General features: G+C 33.7%; 3 non-coding genes across 3 annotated transcripts in view; all 3 read right to left on the bottom strand.

Moving 5' to 3' along the window:
* The window catches only part of LOC129920797 (large subunit ribosomal RNA), a 4,150-nt gene extending 2,723 nt beyond the window's left edge, over window positions 1-1,427 (bottom strand). Inside the window, exon 1 of the ribosomal RNA XR_008773352.1 lies at window positions 1-1,427. This exon is cut by the window's left edge and continues 2,723 nt beyond it. This is a non-coding gene — a ribosomal RNA (large subunit ribosomal RNA).
* Window positions 1,428-1,736: 309 nt separating this feature from the next.
* Window positions 1,737-1,915, bottom strand: LOC129920841 (5.8S ribosomal RNA). The gene has a single exon (XR_008773378.1). It is a non-coding gene; the product is annotated as a 5.8S ribosomal RNA (ribosomal RNA).
* Window positions 1,916-3,237: 1,322 nt separating this feature from the next.
* LOC129920770 (small subunit ribosomal RNA) lies at window positions 3,238-5,229 on the bottom strand. The gene has a single exon (XR_008773325.1). It is a non-coding gene; the product is annotated as a small subunit ribosomal RNA (ribosomal RNA).
* Window positions 5,230-5,852: the final 623 nt, after the last annotated feature.

Below are 5,852 nucleotides of genomic sequence, written 5' to 3'. Positions count from 1 at the left end.
TTCATGGTATCTGCATGAGTTGTTAATTTTGGCACCTTAACATTATGTTTGGTTCATCCCACAGCGCCAGTTCTGCTTACCAAAAGTGGCCCACTGGGCACAATATATCACAACCAAAACCTTCATATCAAGAAAGGCTAGGTTCTTACCCATTTAAAGTTTGAGAATAGGTTAAGATCGTTTCGACCCTAAGGCCTCTAATCATTCGCTTTACCAGATAAGATTATTTTATATAATTTTTAATTGCACCAGCTATCCTGAGGGAAACTTCGGAGGGAACCAGCTACTAGATGGTTCGATTAGTCTTTCGCCCCTATACTCAATTCTGACAATCGATTTGCACGTCAGAACTGTTTCGGTCTTCCATCAGGGTTTCCCCTGACTTCAACCTGATCAAGTATAGTTCACCATCTTTCGGGTCACAGCATATATGCTCAAGGTACGCTCTAGTTAGAGGCATAAATAATATAAATATCATTATGCATAACTGTATAGAACGCCCCGGGATTGAATAAATAATTCATAACAAATTATAAACTAATCCCATTAAATTAAGTTAAGTTAATTATGCCATTGGGTTTTATTAAAAATACCCAATGACTTGCACATATGTTAGACTCCTTGGTCCGTGTTTCAAGACGGGTCCCGAAGGTATCCTGAATCTATCGCATTGTTAATCATAAAAGTGCATACAATATAAATAAACAAATCAATAGATTTATTTACCATTGTAAAATTCCGAAAAATTTAAGCACAATATATAATTATATCTGTCAATGATTTATCAAATCCAAAACATTTATTTTATGTTGAAAATCCGAAGATAAACAATTTGAATAAACTTAAGTAATGGATCTTATGATAAATATTTATTACATTAACAGATTACAATGTCCTTATATGGAAAAATTGCACACTATTGTTAAAATATTTTTTATATATTTTTATATTAGTATTGAATTTTCCATAATGGATATTCAGGTTCATCGGGCTTAACCTCTAAGCAGTTTCACGTACTATTTAACTCTCTATTCAGAGTTCTTTTCAACTTTCCCTCACGGTACTTGTTTACTATCGGTCTCATGGTTATATTTAGTTTTAGATGGAGTTTACCACCCACTTAGTGCTGCACTATCAAGCAACACGACTCTTTGGAAACACCTTCTAGTAATCATTAACGTTATACGGGCCTGGCACCCTCTATGGGTAAATGGCCTCATTTAAGAAGGACTTAAATCGTTAATTTCTCATACTAGATTATAGATGTTCCATACACTGCATCCCATATTTGCCATAAAGACAAAATGGCTTAGTGCTGAACTGATTTCTTTTCGCTCGCCGCTACTAAGAAAATCCTTGTTAGTTTCTTTTCCTTCCCTCATTAATATGCTTAAATTCGGGGAGTTATCTCATATGAGTTGAGGTTGCTTAACACTTTTTATTTGCTTAATAATTTTATATACTCAATTCAAAATATTTTTTATATATCGATCATTTCAGCCATTTTATCAATTCAAGTAGAATGCCTCAATTGCCAAATTATATTATGACAACGATCTGCAATGTTAGAAATTTTTATATACTAACATCCTCTAAAAAATAGATAAAACGAACTTACTGTCGCTCGATATTATTTTGAGGTATATATTATATTTTAATATTATGAATTTTTACAAATCCAATAATATAACATGCGCATTTGATAAATCAAAAGCAGCTTATTTAGCATAGTATCACAACCCTCAACCATATGTAGTCCAAGCAGCACTTCAAAATTAATTAAAGTACATAACAGCATGGACTGCTATATGCGTTCAAAATGTCGATGTTCATGTGTCCTGCAGTTCACACGATGACGCACAGTTTGCTGCGTTCTTCATCGACCCATGAGCCAAGTGATCCACCGCTTAGAGTATTATTATTTTTTTATTTTATATTTAGTCAATTTTTTTTTTTAAGAAATAAAAATTTATTTCTTTTTATATTTTATGTATTTTTTTTATGTTGCGAATGTCCAATTCCAAAGAATCGTTAACTTATAAATTTCTTTTAAAGAAATCTAAGTACAACATTTTTATACATTTTTATTTTTATATATATATATCGTTACAACTTATGCTATGCGTTTTAGCCGGATAGTACCGGGATATTGTCCAAGTACGACACCTTTAGGGGTTAATTCGTCGCAACGTATACACGCCACTCCGAAGGGCGGGTTTTTACACCCAGGAGGATATTACCCCGAAGGGTACGACACCTTTGTTTTTTCGACTTTTGCTCTAGCAAGTTTGTTTATGCATATATATATTTTCATAAGCGTCACTATTTCGATGACGATGACAATTGGCTACCATTTAAATATTTTGTTCATATTTTTTTTTGAAAAAAAAAGACCGAATGCATTACTTATAGTAATACACCCAGTCTAATTTGTTTTTGTATTTTGGTTATAACGTCACTATTTAGATGACAACACCATTTGGCTACGATTTAAATATTTTGTTCATATTTTTTTTTGAAAAAAAAAGACTGAATGCATTACATATAGTAACACACCCAGTCTAATTTGTTTTTGTATATTGGCTAAAAACGTCACTATTTAGATGACGACACCATTTGGCTACCATTTAAATATTTTGTTCATATTTTTTTTTGAAAAAAAAAGACTGAATGCATTACTTATAGTAACACACCCAGTCTATTTTGTATTTGTTTTTTTTTTTATTATATATATATCGTTACAACTTATGCTATGCGTTTTAGCCGGATAGTACCGGGATATTGTCCAAGTACGACACCTTTAGGGGTTAATTCGTCGCAACGTATACACGCCACTCCGAAGGGCGGGTTTTTACACCCAGGAGGATATTACCCCGAAGGGTACGACACCTTTGTTGTTCGACTTTTGCTATAGCAAGTTTGTTTATTCATATATATATTTTCATAAGCGTCACTATTTCGATGACGATGACATTTGGCTACCGTTTAAATACTTTTTGTTCTTAATTTTTTTTGAAAAAAAAAAGACTGAATGCATTACTTATAGTAACACACCCAGTCTAATTTGTATTTGTATTTTTACTTCTTTTGAAGTATTCTTTTTTGTATTTGTTTATATATTTATTGTATATTTTATACATTTTGTACCATAATTGTACATTTTTATTTTTATATTTTATTTTTCTTTTTTATATATATTAAATATATATAAATTTTATTTTATTGGAAAAATCACGTTAATGATCCTTCCGCAGGTTCACCTACGGAAACCTTGTTACGACTTTTACTTCCTCTAAACCATCAAGTTTGGTCAACTTCTGCGAAACAACCGTAACACGTTAGCGTCACAGTGATCACGTCCGGAGACCTCACTAAATAATTCAATCGGTAGTAGCGACGGGCGGTGTGTACAAAGGGCAGGGACTTAATCAATACGAGTTAATGACTCGCACTTACTAGGAATTCCAAGTTCATGTGAACAGTTTCAGTTCACAATCCCAAGCATGAAAGTGGTTCAGCGGTTTACCCGGACCTCTCGGTCTAGGAAATACACGTTGATACTTTCATTGTAGCGCGCGTGCAGCCCAGGACATCTAAGGGCATTCCAGACCTGTTATTGCTCAATCTCATTATTGCTAGACGCAATTTGTCCATTTAAGAAGCTAGTGTCCTTATAATGGGACAAACAAACAGGTACGACTCCACTAACATAAACACATTCAAACACAATTATATTTTACTATATTCATGAATGAAGGCTATGAAAGCTTCAACATCATAATCCTGAAAGCATCTATTTAATATATTTGAGTCTCGTTCGTTATCGGAATTAACCAGACAAATCACTCCACGAACTAAGAACGGCCATGCACCACCACCCATAGATTCGAGAAAGAGCTATCAATCTGTCTTACACGCTTATGTTCGGACCTGGTAAGTTTTCCCGTGTTGAGTCAAATTAAGCCGCAGGCTCCACTCCTGGTGGTGCCCTTCCGTCAATTCCTTTAAGTTTCAGCTTTGCAACCATACTTCCCCCGGAGCCCAAAAGCTTTGGTTTCCCGGGAAGCGACTGAGAGAGCCATAGAAGTAGCTACACCCAATTGCTAGCTGGCATCGTTTATGGTTAGAACTAGGGCGGTATCTGATCGCCTTCGAACCTCTAACTTTCGTTCTTGATTAATGAAAACATCTTTGGCAAATGCTTTCGCTTAAGTTAGTCTTACGACGGTCCAAGAATTTCACCTCTCGCGTCGTAATACTAATGCCCCCAATCTGCTTCTATTAATCATTACCTCTTGATCTAAAAACCAATGAAAGTAGATCAGAAGTCTTATTTCATTATTCCATGCACAAAATATTCAGGCATTTGGAGCCTGCTTTAAGCACTCTAATTTGTTCAAAGTAATTGTAACGGCCCACAACAGCACTCGATGAAGAGCACTGAAGCAGGTTTTAATAGGAGGAATACATAATGGTACATAAGTATCATAAATGTATAAGAACTCCACCGATAATACGCTTGCATACATAAGGTAATGTACAATCCACAATTGTAGTTGTACTACCCGTATGAAGCACAAATTCAACTACGAACGTTTTAACCGCAACAACTTTAATATACGCTATTGGAGCTGGAATTACCGCGGCTGCTGGCACCAGACTTGCCCTCCAATTGGTCCTTGTTAAAGGATTTAAAGTGTACTCATTCCAATTACAGGGCCTCGGATATGAGTCCTGTATTGTTATTTTTCGTCACTACCTCCCCGAACTGGGAGTGGGTAATTTACGCGCCTGCTGCCTTCCTTAGATGTGGTAGCCGTTTCTCAGGCTCCCTCTCCGGAATCGAACCCTGATTCCCCGTTACCCGTAGCAACCATGGTAGTCCTAGATACTACCATCAATAGTTGATAGGGCAGACATTTGAAAGATCTGTCGTCGGTACTAGACCATACGATCGGCAAATTATCTAGAGTTCAACCATTATAACGATTTCCGAAGAAATCGCTTGGTTTTAGCCTAATAAAAGCACACGTTCCAAAAGGTCCGTGTTTATATTGCATGTATTAGCTCTAGAATTACCACAGTTATCCAAGTAACTGTTAACGATCTAATAAACCATAACTGATATAATGAGCCTTTTGCGGTTTCACTTTTAATTCGTGTGTACTTAGACATGCATGGCTTAATCTTTGAGACAAGCATATAACTACTGGCAGGATCAACCAGAATAATGTTATAATATTTTATTTTTAATATTATTTGAAATTTTGAAAAATAACATCAATCTCCTCTCAATAATCCAATGATAAAGTTTTTATTTTTTTTTATTTATTTATTTATATTTATACATACTTTTTGTTTTATATCCTCCCTAATAGGGATAATTATTATTTTATTTTTTTTACCAACACAATTTTTATTTGTATATATTTTTTGGTAAATTTATTTTTATTTTTATTTATTTGTATGTATTTTGTATGGGTATTTTGTATTTTTACTTTTATCTGGAAAATGAGGGAAAATGCATTTCACAAAGGTTTCATATAACAACTATTTTTATTTTAACAAAGAGAACTCCTACCGTATGGTGAACTCTGATATTGTTAAATTTTAGTGTAGCACCTTTCACAAATACATATCAATGATTATTTTCAAATTTCTAATATTTTCTTTTACTTCAATATATTGAAGTGTTTTTGGAATATTTTTATAAAATAAACCATTTATTTATGATATAGAATTAATAATTCTTTTTAATAATTTTTCTTTATGAACATTTTTATGTTCAACAAATAATCCCAATTGGAAATTAATATTTATTATTTTTTTTTTCGACATTACTTTACTTAAAG

Source organism: Episyrphus balteatus (assembly GCF_945859705.1).
Source record: "Episyrphus balteatus chromosome X unlocalized genomic scaffold, idEpiBalt1.1 SUPER_X_unloc_1, whole genome shotgun sequence".
Classification (NCBI taxonomy): Eukaryota; Metazoa; Arthropoda; class Insecta; order Diptera; family Syrphidae; genus Episyrphus; species Episyrphus balteatus.
Note: the sequence above shows the minus strand (reverse complement) of the source record. Positions and strands in the feature narration are given on the sequence as shown.